The sequence below is a fragment of the Monodelphis domestica genome, chromosome 5 (genome assembly GCF_027887165.1).
Source record: "Monodelphis domestica isolate mMonDom1 chromosome 5, mMonDom1.pri, whole genome shotgun sequence".
Taxonomy (NCBI): domain Eukaryota; kingdom Metazoa; phylum Chordata; class Mammalia; order Didelphimorphia; family Didelphidae; genus Monodelphis; species Monodelphis domestica.
The window spans coordinates 283,779,842-283,797,427 of record NC_077231.1 but is presented as its reverse complement, the minus strand read 5'-3'; the positions used below and the strand labels follow the sequence as shown (position 1 = coordinate 283,797,427).

Genomic DNA, 17,586 nt, shown 5'->3' with positions numbered 1-17,586 from the left:
CCTGTCTGCCTCAGTTTCCTTATTTGTAAAATTAGAGAAAGAAATGACAAATCACGCCTGTCCCTCTGACCAAACAAAAACAAAAACAAAAACAACCCCCCCCCAAAAAAAACCCACCACCAACAACCACCAAAAAATAACCCAACCAAACCCTAAATAGGGCCTTAAAGAGTTGGGCAAGATGGAACAACAAAAAATACCCAGACCCCTGGTATTCTTAGTCTGGCGGGCTAAGGGTCCTATAGCCAGCCTTAGGAGAAGGCAGGACTTGGAACTCAGGACTTCCTGAGTTTCAGGTGAGCTCTCTATCCATGACACCACCTTGACGCTTATGAGCTTGTGCTACTCATAGTGAAATCAGCGATTTAGAAATAGACGGAGCAATAAAGTTTAGTGCAGGCGGAGACCTAGCAGGAGGATGAAGAGCAAGAGGGGGGCTGGGGGTGTAGGTGGCAGTGGGAATGCCGGAAGCGATAGGTCACCGCGCGGGGATTGCTGGGAGTTGTAGTCCCGAACCCTCCGCCGGACGATCAGTGTCATGGCTGCCTGCGCCGAGGTCCTGTACTTGTCCAGCCCGTGGACACAAAGTTTCTGAGCGGGGGTGACTGGGAACCCGAACTCCCGTAAGTGACGCCAGGCGACTAGGCCCAGGCATCTTTAGCGGAGGTTCCCGCGGCGGGCGCGTTGCAGGGGCTGCCCTCAGCCGGACGGAGACTCCAGTTGCGAGTTGGTTTCGCCGTCACTTGTTGCGGGCGGGCGAGCGGCCGCCTCTCTCCGCCCCCGCCCCGGCCGCGCCGCTCGCGGCTGCCTGTCTCCCTTCTTCCCCCCCCAATCTAGTCTCCGCCTGCTCGGGGCTGTCTGCTTCCCTTCTTCCCCACGCCTGCCCTAGGCAGCGGGCGCGCAGTGCAGCAGCCAGAGTTCGGGAGAAAATTACTTTTCCCTCTCCCTTCCTACTCCCTGGCCCCAGCCTCACTTCCCCTGGGCCGGAGGTGACAGCCAGCCCTAGCGCTCAGGGACAAGGACAAGGACGCCCGTCCTAACCGTCCCCTTGGCTCTGCCCTGGCACTTGTCCGAGGGCTGGGCATATTGGCATTTCACTCCCCGAACTCTAATTCTTTGGAAATTGACCGTGTCCAGCTGCCGCGGGAGTGGGGAGAGTTCTTACTTTGTCCTCCTTTTGGATCGAGGGATGTCTATTTAGGGTTACATTAGGGAACACGCGCTCGCTCTACCTACTTTGCCTTTGATTTGGGGGAAGGCAGAGGATCGTAGTTTAGAGAGAGAAGAGATCTCGAGTCCAGCCCTTTAGTTTTTGTTTTCTCCTGTAAAAAGGGGAAACTGAGGCACAAATAAATTAAATGGCTTGTGTAGGGTCCTATAGCAAGGGAGCAGCATTTGAACGGAGGTGTTCCTGAAGACAAGCCCACTATGCTGCACCTACTGTGTCTCTGAGGATCACATGTGGACCAACACTAGAGGTTTAGATTTCCTTCTACTTAGGAGCAGTAAAATGAAATCTACAGACTCCTAGACAGAGCTAAAAGGGACAGAGAAGTCATCTAGACCAACTTGCTCAGACAAATGAGTTGGGATTTTCTGTGTAATTAATTGTAAGGAACATTGTTTGGTCTTTTTTGTTGTTTTGTTTTGCTTTGTTTATTCTTTGTTCAAAGGTGTAAACATAATGTAAAATGAGATGCTAGTGTGCCTCAATTTGAATTTTATGCTACTTCTGAGTACAGAAAATGGTTCATTGAAGCAAACTCCTAATCAGTAGAGGATATAATCTCTGATACCAATAGCAGGGCCCTAGATAACACTAACTTTTACTTGTTTTGACTCTGCATTTGATTGAGTTTCCTGACAGTCATGTGATATAAGCCAGTATATAGTCAACTTGTAGGGAATCTTATGTTTGCTTTGCTGATATTACTGCTGGATGGATTATTTCCATTTCCTCTGCCACACCCATGTTGCTGGCTGGAAGGCCCCAGTTCCACAAGCCAGGCACAATTTAAACTTGTAAACAGTATTAAGAGTATTGTTATAGCTGTTTACTTGCCTCCTTTAAAAATAAAGGATTTTGATTTTGATAAAATAAAAATTTTTAAATAAAATAGAAAGTTGGTGTGGTTTAGTAGGAAAAAACATCAGTCTGGAGGTCAGAACAATTGAATTCAGTTTTGGGAATAATTCCTAAGATGAATTATTTAACCTCTGTATGTGCCAAGGTTTCCTCAGTAAAAGGGTGATTATGACATGTTATTTAAATGTGGATTATTCATAATATAACTATGTAATATTAATAGAGATAGGGAGTATTGATAAAAATATGAGAATATTGATTATATATGGGAATATTGCTTATAACAATAGACTGGTAACAATATCCACCCTGGGAATTAATTTTTATTTACAGTGACTTACTAGCTCTAGGTAACTAGGTGGTGCTTTGGATAGAGCCTGAGGTCTGGAATCAAGAAGATCCAAATTCAAATTTGGCCTCAGATACTTTCTACTTGTGTGACCCTGGGCAAGTCTCTATTTGCACCAGTTCCCTACATGTAAATTGGAGACACACTGAAGAAAGAAATGGCAAACCACTCCATATAGGGACCCCATGGATTTTGAACACAATCTGTTGCAAGATCTAGTGCCCAAAGGAACCTAAGGATACTTTATTCAGCCATCTCATTTTACAGATGAGGAAACTGATGCTAATGGAGTTTAAATGATGTGCCCAAATCATGCAAGCAGTAGGTTTCTGAGGTGGGATTTGAATACAAAATAAAGCCAATATTCTTTCCCTGGACCTTTATAACTCCGTAGGCAGATCATTATTAGGCGGTATAGTTTAGTTAGTAGAACATCCCAAATGAGTGCAGTTTGTGTGTTTGGATCCTAATATTCTGCTTCAGATTTGTAACCAAAAGAACATTTGGTTAGCAGATCAACTGCATTTCTCTGACTTGTTGCTCAAGTACCCATTGATATTTATCTTCTGTTTTCCTCTCTGGTTGCTCCATCCAGCAAAAAAGAAAAGGCAAAAAGACACTTGTTGAAACTATCCTAAGCACAATCCATTGCTGTCTTCTTTTTGCCTTGACTTCTAGAGATGTTGTCTCTGTTGACAGAGAGAAATGGGGTCAATGGTTTATTGGGAGATGGGATTAGCATTGGTTAATCTGGTCTCCATTCTCATCTGCCCACTCCAAGCCCCTTGGACATCATACTAAACTCTTGCACCATCTGCTAAATCCTGCTCATCATTTTATTCTCTCTCTCTCTCTCTCTCTCTCTCTCTCTCTCTCTCTCTCTCTCTCTCTCTCTCTCTCTCTCTCTCACTATAGGATGTCAGGGGAGTAAACCTGGCCTTCCATATTTCTTCTGTCCTTCTTTGGGTCTTTGGTGTCCTTTGCCTATAAGTATCCTGTGTGGGCCTTAGGATACTATATGAATGTTTTTTTCCAGATTTAATTTGCATCTGCTAACTAACCAGGATTGTTTTCCTCTTTAATATTAATCTCTCTTTGTCTCTCCTCTTTCTCTCCCCCCTCCTCCTGTCCCCTCCTCCCTCCCTCCTCTCCCTCGTTCTTCTTTTCTCCCCCCACCCCCTTTCTTTCTCTTACCTTCTGTCTTAATATCAATTCCAAGACCTAAGAGCTATAAGGACGAGGCAATTGGGGTTAAGTGGCTTGTCCAAGTTCATCTATTTAGGATATATCTGAGCAATAGGCTAGGAAATATCTGAGATCACATTTGAACTCAGGCCCTCCAGACTCCAGACCCAGCACTCTAGCTACTATGCTACCTAGCTGCCCCATATTGACATTTCTATAGCCCGTTTTGCCTTGGAGGTCAACAACTTCTTCAGACCCTTATTTTTCCACTGTTTTACTTATAACGGATATCCATTTGGGAGGCCAAACTGCTTCATGGTTTTAGTTTGGTGACACTTGATTGATATTATTAAGATAATTTGTAACTATTGAAGAGCATCAGCCTTGATCATAAGAAGGCATCTTAGTGATCAGGAAAAGTTGATAAGATCCAACACCCATCACAAGTTAAAAATTGGCCCTTTCCAGAACACACCACTGTGTTGCTGCAGCACCCTCATCACCCTCGCCTTCACCAAGAAGCTTCTCTGAATGCTTTCTGTGTATTAGGTACCAGCAAAGGCAAAGGCGAGGACTCTGACCTTCAGGAGCTCCCATTCTAATAGGGCTAGACAGCCTGTAAGCAACTATGTATATACAGAATTTATTAGTATCAATTGGAGGTAGTCTCAGCAGAAAGACACTGGTAGGGAGGGAGATGAGAGTCCCCCTCAAACTTCCTGGGAAAAACTGGAGCTTTGGGTCCACACCCTGGGCCCCCACCTTGATCCTGGCTCCTTTGTGACTCAGGGCTCTGTTTTACTCATTCTTTTCACTTTTTTAAACTCTTACTTTCTGTCTTAGAATCAATACTCAGCATTGGTTCCCAGGCAGAAGAGCAGCTAGGGCTAGGCAAGGGGGGTTCAGAGACTTGCCCAGCATCACACAGCTAGGATGTAGCCGAAGTCAAATTTGAATCCAGCACCTCCTGTCCCAGGGTTTGGTTCTCTGTCCACTGACCCACCCAGCTGTCCCTGTTTTGGTCTCTTCCAAAGTAAGGAACTTAGTCCAGTTGCCCTCCAGGCTCCTTCCAGTGGAGCCAAATTACAAAATAAGTGTGCAGGTATTTTTCTAATCCAATTTAGGAGGAGCATGGGTTTAGGACAACTTCCCAAATGTCCCATCCCAGAGCTAGGTGAGAACAGAGGTTCCCAGGGAAATGTCACTCAGGAAGAGATTTTCCCCTTTGCTTGATATTTAGTGAGGACCTCAGCTGCCCTCTGAGCGGTGTTTTGTAGTGTCAGAAGATATTCCTTCTGACTAATAGATTAATAGTCTAAGGGAAAGGATGAGAGCAGCGTGCTTTTTTTAGCTGTGACCTTGGTCTAGAAAAACATAAGCAGAAACAAGTGGCCAATGGATCCCATACTGGAAAGGGTTATGTGTAGATGGACTGTTTCCTAACCAGCTAACCTCTGTCTGGGATCAGCAGCCTATGAGATTAGATTGGGTTTGACACCTGTCTTCTCAACCTAATCGTGTGTTTATTTAACTAAGGGCTTCCATTCCCATTGAGAGCTCAAAATGATAGTTAACTGGATTGAGGGACTGATTCCATTATATTTAGTTTATTCTCTTTCTCTTTCTAGTGTTAAATATATTTCAAAATCCTCTTTTCAGAGACTACAAGTTCTCCTGTAGGGATAATTCCATAAACAAATGATTAGCTTGGTTCCAAGATATGCTTAGTTTATGGCTCTTTTAGCATTGGTTGGAATGAATCCTGGAGCTAGATCAGAAAACATTTCAAGGTTACCACATTCCATCTCTGGGCTAACCTAGGGATACTAAGAGAGGCAACAACAAACCCTGCTCTCAAGTCTCATGGGGAGATCACAGTAGATAACCACATTCATAAAGATATCAGCAGAAGATGGTTAACCTGAGAAGGGAAGGTGCTAGTGGATGGGGATTTGAAAAAACAGGTTCCGAATGTGAAATCTGAGCCTTGAAGACAGCCAGGGAAGCTGAGGAACAGCCAGTGTAGACATGGGATAGGAGAGATTTTCTCATGTTTGAGGAGCAACAAATTGGCCAGTGTGCTTGGATCAGAGGTGTCAGAAGACTAGAAAGAGGGGAAGGGGCCAGGTTCAAATGGCTAACAGAGGGCTTCATATTTGTCCCTGAAGGTAATAGGGAGCCACAGGATCTTGTTGATCATGGGCCAACCTAGATTTTTATTTTTTATTTTTTCTATTCTAAAAATATTTTATTTTACCAATTACATGTAATAACAGATTTCCATATAAGTTTTCTGAAGTTATAAGATCCAAATTGTCTTCTTCCCTCCCCCTTTCTGGAATTGAAAGCAATTTAATCTGGATTATACATGTATTATCATACAAAATATATTTCCATATTGTTCGTTTTTGTAAGAGAATATAAAACCAAAACCATGAAATAAAAACCCAAATAAACCAAAGTGAAATTGCATGCTTTGATTTGCATCTGATTCCACTATCTCAGGAGGTAGAGAGTATTCTTTGTCACAAGTCCCTCAGAATTGTCCTGGATTGCTGTATTGCTGGGAGTAGCTCCGACTATCCCAGATGATCATCCCACAGTGCTGATGTTTCTGTGTACAGGGTTCCCCTGGTTCTGCTTCTTTCACTCTACATCAGTTCATGGAGGTCTTTCCAGCTCCTTCTTAAATCCTCCTCTGACCTAGACTTTAGAAAAATTACTTTGGTGCTCAGTGGAGGGTGGATGATTGGGAGGAGAGACCTGAAGTCAAGAGACCAATTAGAAAGCTATTATAGAGGCAGCTCGGCAGCTCAGTGGTTTGAATGCCAGGCCTGGAAATAGGAGGTCCTAGGTTCAAATGTAGCTGCAGACACTTCTAGTGGTGTGACCTTGGACATTCATTTAACCCCCATTGACTCTCCTTTGCCACTCTTCTGCCTTGGAACCAATATACAATATTGCAAAGATGAGGGTAAAAAAAAAAAAGCTATTGTAATAGTACATGTCAGAGGTGATGAGGACCTCAACTACAGTGTGTGAGTGCTGAAAAGGGACAAGATTTATTGTGAAGGCAGAAGATTTTACACTTTAATTTAATTTAAATCTGTAATGGGTGCCCTATAGTGTCCATTTTCCTTGGTCACTAAAGCATGTTTTGGCAGTGTGTGCAGTGAGGACTAGTAAAGAGCTGAGGATAATTCCTGCCATTGAAACACTCAGGTCTAGGTGACTTGGGGAAAGAAAACCAACTTCAGTGACTTGAAAGGGGCCTGTCTGGACTAGAAAGGCACTCAGACTTAGAACTTGGTTTGGGTGGTAGGAAAAGAGATGGAGAAAGACAGTGGAGCAAGGATGGTTTTGTTCTTAATTCCCTATTGAAGGGCTATGTGAATGGTTGTAATGATTTTATGTATTTAAGAAAAACTTTTTGAAACTAGATCTCTGTGAATTAGCTAATAGAATCTTGTTGGTGTGTGTGTGTGTGTGTGTGAGAGAGAGAGAGAGAGAGAGAAGAGAGAGAGAGAGAGAGAGAGAGAGAGAGAGAGAGAGAGAGAGAGAGAGAGAGAGAGAGAGACACTCATAACTCTTATGATAAGGAAATTTCCATTGTTGCCTTGGTTGGCACCTTAGATGTTTGTGGCTGGTGAGGTTTCAGGGGCTCTACATCAGTGGCTCCCCACTTCCCTTCAGACCTTCATCCTCCTCCTGAGACATTCACAGTCTTTTCTGTCCCCACCAACAAAGCAGAGGTCAGAAAGTTGACTCCTTAATTTGAAAAGATTGCTAATATGTTTGTATTCACTTTGCATTTAAAAGCCTGTAGAATGGGCGGTGAAGTGGCTCAGTGGATTGAGAACTAGGCCCAGAGACAGAGGACCTGGGTTCAAAATCTGGCCTTAGACACTTCCTAGCCATGTGATTCTGGGCAAGTTACTGAACCTCCATTGCCTACCCCTTACTGCTCTTCTACCTTGGAACCAATATTTAATTTTGATTCTAGGATAGAAGGTAAGGGTTTAAGAAAAACAAAGTCTGAAGAGTAAGCTAGTGTGCCCATCACAGGTATTTGAGTAGGCACATTTGGGCACATACAGTAGAAAGAACACTGGATTGGTATTAGAGATCTGGATTCAAATCTTGGCTCTCTTCCTTATCATTTGTGTGAATTGGTCCAAGTTAATTGGGCTTCACTGTTCTCATTTGTGAAATGAGAAAATTGAACTGGTTGACCTCTGGAATCCTGTCTAATTTGAAATCTGTTGTTTTATAATACTATGATTTGTAGACTTTTAAGTAAAGTAGATAGTAATTGGGTTCTAAGGTTCCTCTTGAAAAGCTGTATCAGGCACAAAACCTTATTTCATCAATTCCTAAAAAAGTTAACCCATGAGCATTATTTTAGGATTTGTTTCTTGAAATTGCAACATGCCAGAGTAGATGTTTATGTTTCCATGACATGACACTCTTAAGGTTTGTTTTTGTTGTTCATTTGTTTTAAAGGACTTTGGGAATCTATTAGTCTCTCCTTCCCCCTCAGTTTATTGTGCTTAAAATACATTTTTATTGATGTTCTTTGCTTTTAGATCAAACTTCCTCCTACTCCTCCTCCTTTCTCCCAGAGTGCTATTTCTTATAATATAAATTAAAAAATAGAGGGGAAAAGCTCAACAAAACGAACCAGTGTACCAGAAAAGTTCAGTGTTATGTGCAGCGATCCATACCCATAAGTTTCCATCTCTGCAAAGCAGTGGGTAGAGGTATCTTCTACTATCTCTTCATGTGATTCACATTTAATTGTTGTAAATACATAACATTCTGTTCAGTCTAGTAATATATAAATCCAGGGTCAATGTCATGGTGTCAGAAGTTAATCCTGTGTCCATTCAGACCTTTCTACTGTAAGGGGGGAAAGGGGTTAATTTTTAAAGGGTTGGACTTGATTATTTAAGAATTTGGTAGCCAGGAATTTAATTAATTCCAAAGGGATTTTATTTACGATTTATTTACAAAATGTAGAAAGAGTGAAGCAAGAAATCAGAGAGATGATAAGGTAGGATATCTAGCCTGAGCACTAAGTAATTTAATCTGGCCCCTGGATCAAAAACCAGGCAGGGGAGTTGAGCCTTCAACTGCTTTTGTAGCCCAGGACCTGGGGAAGTCTCCTCAGAAAAATCCAACAGTTTAGAGTCAGCCTTTCACTCACCATGCGTCTGTCCAGTCAGCAGATTCTTTTGCCCCCTTCACCAGCCTCAACTCGAAAGCATGAGGAATTGAGTTCTCATAGGAAGTTCCACTCCAAGACTCCCATCTCCACTTCCACAAAGAAAAAACTCCTCACAGGAAGTGACAGCCCATTTTAAAGACATTTTCTCTTGTGTCACTTCCTGTGCCTTCCCCTAATTCCACGTCTACCAATCATAGTTGACGCTCTGCTCTAGGACTGCCCAGAAGGCAGTTAGTTGATTCTGATTCTTATCCACCATTTCACATGTGGGTCATAGACAACCCCCCTCCCCCCAATAAATGATTAAGTAGGATGTTTACACCTTTGGTGATTAGATCTAACATGGGCAGGTCTTCCTACTCAACTTTAAGTATCGTGTTTGCACTTTTTGTGATTGAATCTCAAAATAGGCAGGGCTCCATACTTAATTTTTAAGTAGAGTATTTATACTTATGGGGATTAAAATCTAAAAATAGACATGAGTTACAATTTAAATCTTTACAATCAGGGAAGAACCAAGTACCTTCATTGTTACAATCAGGGAAGAGCCAATCCAGTCTTCATACTACCTTTTCCCTACCCAAGGACTCTCCTGAGATGTGTTGATAAAACCAGAGACAGAGTCCTTTGAAGAAGGCATTTTAATGAGAGTCAAATTGTATTCATTTGTAACTTCCAGTTTGCTTAATTTAACCACAGGATGCCTATAATTGGTTCTCAATAAGAAAAAAAAGGTTTGATTACTTTGTTGATTTCAGTGATTTTTAGAGTGGGGAAAATTTGTTGAAACTGATATAAGTTAATGAAAACTTTATAGATCTTGTAGCATTTTTAATTCTAAGGCAAGCTGTATACTTTAGTATTTTGTTGACATATATTCAGCTCCTCATGCTTTATTTACATCAGGGGTCCCCAAACTACGACCTGTGGGCCACATGCAGCCCCCTGAGGCCATTTATCTGGCCCCCAGTGCACTTCCAGAAGGGGCACCTTTTTCTTTGGTGGTCAGTGAGAGGAGCACTGTGTGTGGCAGTGCCGCGGTGCTCATGTACAGTACTACTTCCAGTGACATAATCCTTTGCCTGGCGCCTTGTTCCAAGAACGAGGCACCAGGCAAAGGATTATATGACTACACAATGGAAGACGTCAGCATGGTGAGCAGAGATCTGGGGGAGGGGATTCCACACTGTGTATACTGCTGCCCGATATAGTGGTGGCAGTGATGGACCTATGCAGGGTGTGACAGGCCCATCCCAGCCAGTGCTGCAGCCTCCGCTATCCCAGACAGCGGCATACAGATTTGTTCATAGTTTTTTGTTTTTTGTTTTTGTTTTTAATAGTCCGGCCCTTCAATGGTCTGAGGGACAGTGAACCGGCCCCCTGTGTAAAAAGTTTGGGGACCCCTGCTTTACATAGATGTCATTATATATTGATGTGGCCTAAAAATCCACTGCCTTTCAACTAATTTGGTGATTCTGAATTTAGCTGGGCTGGTCCTTGGAATATAGACCTATAGGCTGGGCCCAAATGTAGTAGAGCATTCATTACACATAGTAAAGTCTAGAAAAATGTTTATTGAATGAATAACCCTAGAAATTAAGAGTTCCTGTTTTTATTCTAGCAATTTAATATTAAAAACTCTTGGTATTATACATGTTATTTCCATGTTTATAATACATCATGTATTAGGATGCACTAGGATTCTTTTGAATTATAAAATTTTCATTCATATAACCTTATTTTAATGGGTGACAAATTTTATATCTCCCTTCCTTCCTTCGCTTCTTTCCTTCCTTCCTTCCTTCCCTCCCTCCCTCCTCCTTCTTCCCTCTTTCCTTCCTTCCTTCCTTCCTTCCTTCCTTCCTTCCTTCCTTCCTTCCTTCCTTCCTTCCTTCCTTCCTTCCTTCCTTCCTTCCTTCCTTCCTTCCTTCCTTCCTTCCTTCCTTCCTTCCTTCCTTCCTTCCTTCCTTCCTTCCTTCCTTCCTTCCTTCCTTCCTTCCTTCTGTCTTAGTATCAATTTTTAAAAAACCCTTTCCTTACATCTTAGACTCAATATTATGTATTTGTTTTGAGGCAGAAGAGCAGTAAGGGCTAGGTAATGGGGTTAATTAAGTGACTTCCTCAGAGTCACCCAGCTAGGCCACATTTGAAACCAGGTCCTCCTGAGTCAAGGTCTGGCATCATATTCATTGTGCTACCCCACCTCTTGCCTTTTTTTCATTTATTCCTTAGTAAATTGTACTGTTCTTATTAAAAAACAGTCCTAGTGGGGAGAAATGTGAACCTTTCAGCCCTTTGTATATAGACATGTTTCTCTCTGGTTTTCACTAGAAATAGAACTCTAAGTTGGTTGAGTGGTTGAGTAGGTTTTTGAAAATTTCATAGTAAGTCTTTCATGGAATCATAACTTCCAGGAATCTCCCTACATCATACTGCCCATTGAGTGTTTTAAGGTTGACTTTCTCATTTCTAGAAGCTGGCATTGGGCAAGTTTCTGGCCATGTGTAGCCCTTCTTGCAGGGTGACCCATTTAAGACTGGCCTCAATTAAGGTAGCAAGCTCTTAACAGTGTGCTTAACATGATGTGAAATAAATAATTAAGTCAATTGACTCAGTGAAGCCCTGCCAACCAGCATCATTTTATGTGTCATTTCAACCAAGGGAACAGTCGGTAGTTAAGAGGGGCTCCTGGCTGCAAGCCATCCTTGTTTGCCCATGACAGTCATTGGTTTCTCATGTTGGCCTTTTGACTCAGCTGTTTGATGTGCCTGTTGCTGGGGACCGTAATTAAATTAGTGCCTCATGGCCTGGCCTTGCAGAAGGGGTTGACTTTTCATGGTATTTATGGCTTTTTTTGTTTTGCTATTTTTTCCCCAGAAGCTTGAGAATATGTCAAATAAGATTTCCTGTGAGTGCAGGCACTGTTTTTCTTTTCGATCTCAAAGGCAAGGTTGAGAAAGAAGGTACTCCGAGGTCTGTCATGGAGCTAGTTGTCTCTTTGTTAGGATTTTCCCAACCCTCTGTAGTTGAATTAGTGCATTTACTTTAAGAGTTTTTGGTGTAGTTGTCCTTTAGGGTGTAAGTGCTATTTCCTGACCTGGAGAGGACTTATTCTGGAGAGACCTGCCACCTTATGTCCCTGAGCATATTGGTAGAACAGAATCAAACGTGTCTGCTTAGTCAGGAACACAGTAAGACGCCCACAAACACTGGACTCTTTATAGAAGCTTCTTTTTTTCATCTTTTGGATCCAAAAAATCAAATCCAGATGTGAATATAAGCGGCCCAATCTCTAGGCCTGGCTTAGCCAAATTGTTTTTGAGCTGTTAGTTAACTCTGCAGAACTAGGCTGCCCTCGCTCAGAAGTCTCAAATGTGAGAGAGATCATCTAGCCTAGAGGTTATTCGTCTGAGCTCTACAAACTTGTTTTAAAAATATTTTGATAACTCTTTATCAGCGTATTTGGTTTCCTTGGCAATCCTGTGTATTTTATTTATTGGAAAACATCATGGGAAGGGTACATAGGTTTCCCCAGACACTGCCAAAGGGTAGAGGTTGGGCCCATGATACAAAAAAGGTGAATAATGTTTGCTCTAGGTCATGCCCCTCATTATGCAGAAGAGGAAATCCAGAGACAGACAAGGGAAGTGTGGTATACCAAGATGAAACAAAAGAAACTGGTAGTCAACCCTAGAAGCCAAGTGTCTTGGCTTTCAGATCTGTGTCTTTGTCACTCTCTGGCATTGCTTTCAGGCGTTAAGTTTTTAAAGATTTACCTAAAGGAAAATGTTGTTTTTCAGGCATGTCCAATTCTTCGTGACCTCCTTTGCATTTTGCTTGGCAAAGATACTGGAGTGGTTTGCCATTTCCTTCTCCAGCTCATTTTATAGATGAGGAAACTGAGGCAAACGGAGTGAAGTGAGGGCTGTCTGAGGCCATTTTTGAACTCAGGAAGATGAGTCTTTTGGGCTCCAGGCCTGACCCTCTATAAACTACACTACCCAGCTAGGAAAATGTCAGCTTTGCCAGTTAGTTGTTTCAGTCAGTTAGGACCAATTAAGTACCATGCACTGGGCTGAGCTCTGGGGATACAAAGGAGGCAAAAAGGCAGTGCCTTCAAGGAGCTCATTAGATAAATGGATTGTGAATGTCTAAAGAGGGTTGAAATAGACTGCCCAGATTCCTTCTAGGCTCATGGAGAGGCACAGTGCTCACATTATACAGGGAATTCTAGACTACTGAAGGCTTGATAAATCCAGGCAGTAGCTTATTGGGACTCCCCTGCCCTTCCTTCCTTTTCTTTGTGGTATCTTTTCAGCCATTTTGCCACAATAAGAAAGTGGAGAGAGGAAAGAGAAAAAGTTCCTAACCCTTCCGGCCACCAAGAGCTGAGTTAAGGTTTGGGGATTCATCCCATGAGGAGTTCATGCAGTGCTAGGATTAGAAAATCACAGTTCCAAGTTCATTTGGCTGGATTCTCACGAATGAATGGTGTTGTTTCTTGGACTTGGACAGGACTTGCTCACTGGCAGATGGAAGGAAATAGAAAAGCAATAGCAAATACTAGATTCCAGATGATTGTTGAGAGGCTGGGCAGTGGGCAGCGGTGAGGGGTTAGGAACACAGAGGAGAGGTCCTGGCTTGAGGATACCCATATTCCACAGACTTTGAACACAAGCACCATCGATACCCATCATTTCTTGTATTGGGTTATAAATAAGTTGAAAGAAAAAGCCTGATTTATTAGGAGAGAAAAGAAGTTCTCTGGGGTCCTGGGCCTCATAGTTCCATGACTGTCTCCAGCCCCTGCACTTTCCAGCCCCAGCTACCCAGTACCACCACTGTGCCAGCAGGCTGCCCTCAGGGTCACCTCACACAACTCTCTTCCAGACTTTGTTTGCCTCTCCTTAACCCCTTTATCTGTTCCGGTCTTAACATTTAGGCTTTGGAAGGAAACTTATCTTCCCCTGAACTGAAATTAGACTAACTGGGAGAAGGACAGACATTTCAGATCACCTGGACGAATAAGTTTTGAATGCTCAGTTGTTCGTGCCCTCAAAAATGGTTTGTTAAATTCCTCCCAGTGCTGCCTCATGCCTGGATCCAAAGTGCTCTCCCAAGGACTTCTTTGTCTCTTAAATGATGGGGATCTCAGGCTCCACCACTAGCTCTGTGCCTCTTAGCCTCCACACTGGCCTTATTCCAGATTTGATTGCTTAGCAAGATAGTTTGGGTCCCTCCTCCTCCTTCTCCTCTTCTCCTCCTCTTCCTTTCCTCCTCTCCTCCTTTCCTCCTCTCCTCCTCCCTTCCTCCTCCTCTTCCTCCCCTCCTCCTCCTCTCTTAAAGGAAATAAAACCTCGGGTTAATGTGTCACTGGTGACATCTGTGACCTGCTGACCCAGGTCACTGTGTGGAACTGACAGATAAATAGGTAGCCTATGTCTATCCAATACAATGGCATGGAGAAGGCCCTGTAGAGCTGGGGAAGTGGCAGAGCAGAGGGGAGGATGTGGAGACTCCAGCATGGAGGTATGTCCTAATTCCCTTCAAGAAGAGGCAGAGAGGGCAGCTGGGCAAGTTTGGGAAGATGCGGCTTCTCAGCATGGAGCCTGGTTAATTAGAGGGCCTGCGTCACCTAATGAGCTTCCCAGCCTCTTCGGGCCAACCTCCCCCTTGCCCTGCACGTTCCTCCTCTCCCATTACTTTCTGGCCTGCTGCTGGGAATCCCAGGGTCTCCAGAGTCTGAGGAGTCAGGTAGGGGCTCATTGGCCTTATTTCCCTTCATAAGGAGCCATCCAGGCATGGCTCCTCCCCCTCATCTTCATTCTTTGTGGGGCACCTGGCTTTTTGTGGGGTGCCTGGCTTTGTGGGGTGCCTTGGCTGCTGTGATATACCTGCAGTGCCAGCCTTGGGGTGGCTGGGAGAGCATTGCTGAGGGCTTTGGGGACCCAAAGGTCCTGGGGGTTCATTTGCGCTCCCCACACTGCCAGGTTCCACTGTGAGCTCCTCAAGGGCAGCCACTGTCTCTTGTGGTTCTTTGCATCCCTAGCACGCGGCACACAGTGGGTGATGAATAAATGCTTATTTATTATGGACAGACCTCACAATAAAGGAAGGGTATTGATGTGTTCAGCAGAGGCCTTCCAAGGAAGCGTGGTTCACGCTCTGAAATGGTGTGATTAATAGCCCTAAAGTATAATGGAAAAAAATATATATAAATGTATATATAAATAGTCAGTGCTGAAGGATTTTGATGGAGCAACATGTATTTATTAAGCATCTCCCACGTGCCTGAAATGGGCAGCTAGGTGGTGCAGTGTATAAAGGGCCAGGCCTGGAGCCAGCAAGACTCCTCTCCTGGAGTTCAAATCTGGTTTCAGACATGTACTAGCCGGGTGATCTGGACTAGTCACTTAACCCCATTGACCTCAGTTTCCTCCTCTATAAAATGGAGGTCATAAGGTTGTCATGAAGCTCAGACAAGACAATTCTTTACATAGAAGTTGTGGTTATCTGGCCTCCCATGATTGAATTGTTCCCTCCAGTGGGGCAGGTTGCAACCCCTTCATACATGCCTATCCAGTGCTTTTTTCCTTTTATAAGTTAACCACAGGGATGGAGGATGACCTCCCAGCGTGCAGAAGGCCTTTCCCTCTTTTACCTGAGATCTTAAGGATTCTGGGGGAGCTCTGGGCTGTCTGCTCTTTCCCTCTGCCTCGTGGCCAACCTCTTTTCCCATCATACATTTCTCTTTCTATGTAGATGAGTCTCATAAAAATTTAGATGGGAAAGTAAGGCTATAGGTTAATAGTTGTGATGCCAAGAGGCCATTTTTTTTTAGTATTAATACACTATTCATGGTGGCCTTTTGTGGCGGGAAGGAACTAACTGGAGAGTTTAAGCCAAGGGCTTCCTCTCCCTTGAGAATCATCCACTTAGCCGTGATCCCTCCTGGGCAGCAGAGAGGTCAGCAGCTGTGCCAGACCTCCATCACCCTGGATCCTGCCTGTCCCTCTCCTCTAGGCCTCCACTTGTCCCAGCATGACCAACCTGCAAAGGCAGTCTAGGTCCCAGCTTCAATCTAGCCACCTCACTTGGTAGCTGCATCTTCTTGTCTTAAACCACACATGCATGTAGATTTTGTGTCATTAACACTGAAAAAGAAGACCCAGAAAACATTCCAACTATTGACCCATGTCTTTACTTTCCCACCTAAATTTTATGAGAATCATCTTTCCATCAACAGAAATAAACGTACACACATATGAAATCTTTATTCTGTTATAAGGGTTTGCTCTCTGGGTGTGAGCTTGAGAGGAAAGGGATATATTGGGTAGATAATATGTAAATGAAATATATCAATACAATTCCCCCCCAAAAAAATATTTTCTGGTTTTTTCCATGTTGTCTTCCTTCCATTTTCACCTTCAGTAACCCTCAGGATATCTTCCACTGCCGCCCTTTGCTCTAACACTTGGGAATCTTCCACCATTCTTCTTTGCCAGATTGTATAAAGGAGTTTACATTCTAAACTGGGATTTGCCTACCATCTCTCGCTGTACTTGACAAATAAATTAAGTGTTGGCACATAATGGCACTTTGTAGGTTCATTTTTTTTGGCAATTCCCATAGCCATAACTTCCAGATAAAATTATGATCATGTATCACTGACTTTTCTGCCTGACTGGTGTTAACAATTAAATTAGTTTCTCTACTAAAAGTATTATATTTTATGAGGTTTATTAAAGATTATTAGAATTAAGAAATACAAAATAAGAAAAAGCACGTGTCTAGGAGGGCTGACTAGCCCATTCAATTTCACTTACTACATCTTGAGAGACCCCTGTGCTTAGAAGCAGAAACAGAGAGACCGGGAGAGTCAGTTTAAATACAATGGCCCAGGTGGGAATTCAGGTGATATTATAGGGAATTCTAGAGACTGCCAAGGACTTCTGGGGATTGAAGTCTGGGGTTCAAATCGCCATTTTCACATTGGCCATATTCTTTTTCTCTTTATTATTCTAGCTTTTGATTCATTTTTATCTTTGCTCTTACAAAAGCCATCCTCTGAATGTAGACAGATAGTTGATTTAGAAATGACACCTTCAGAACTGGGTCTTTGCCTGTCTATTAACATAGACACAGTTTTACTTTTGCCCTGTTATTCAGCACTTGGTACACCCAGTGACCATCAGTTCTTTTCTCTATAGGATAGTTTTTGGGCTGCTGTAAGCCTGCAGGACCTCTTAGCCTTGGCCTGTGTTTTCTGCTCTGTTCTCATCTTTGCATTGAGATCACTGAGTACTAAGTGGTATTTTGATTTAATTAGAAGATCTGGATGAGTTCTTTGTACATTTTCTTTCCCTCTTTATCCTTTCTGGGGGATTGGCCAGAACCCCAGTGTCCAGAGGTAAACCTTAGGGATTATCTGTGGATCTCCTGTTTCCCTCCTCCATATTGCCCAGAAGTGGAGTGTGGACATGAGCTTTTTTGCCTTAGTCTGAGAAGGCAGTAATGTGGACCTGGAATCTGGTAAGGGCTGTAGTCAAAGAGGATCATGAATTTTAAAAAGCCAATATGTGACCCAGGAGTGTACCACCCCAATGATTCCCAACTGCCTGTCAGATATGCAAAGGAATACTTGAGCAAAATATTTTTGTTCTGGATACAGTCACTGAAAACAAGGCAGCCTTTAAATCCACCATAATTTGGGAAGGGGTAGAATACCAACAAAGCTGG

The 17,586-nt window shown here is 43.1% G+C and overlaps 1 protein-coding gene across 1 annotated transcript in view; it reads left to right on the top strand.

Annotated features, from left to right (window-relative positions):
* Nucleotides 1–504: 504 nt before the first annotated feature.
* The window catches only part of FYCO1 (FYVE and coiled-coil domain autophagy adaptor 1), a 107,876-nt gene continuing 90,794 nt past the window's right edge, over nt 505–17,586 (top strand). The window contains exon 1 of the mRNA XM_007505070.3: nt 505–623. The gene's annotated coding sequence lies outside the window, so the exon portion shown is untranslated. The remainder of the gene's footprint in view (nt 624–17,586) is intronic.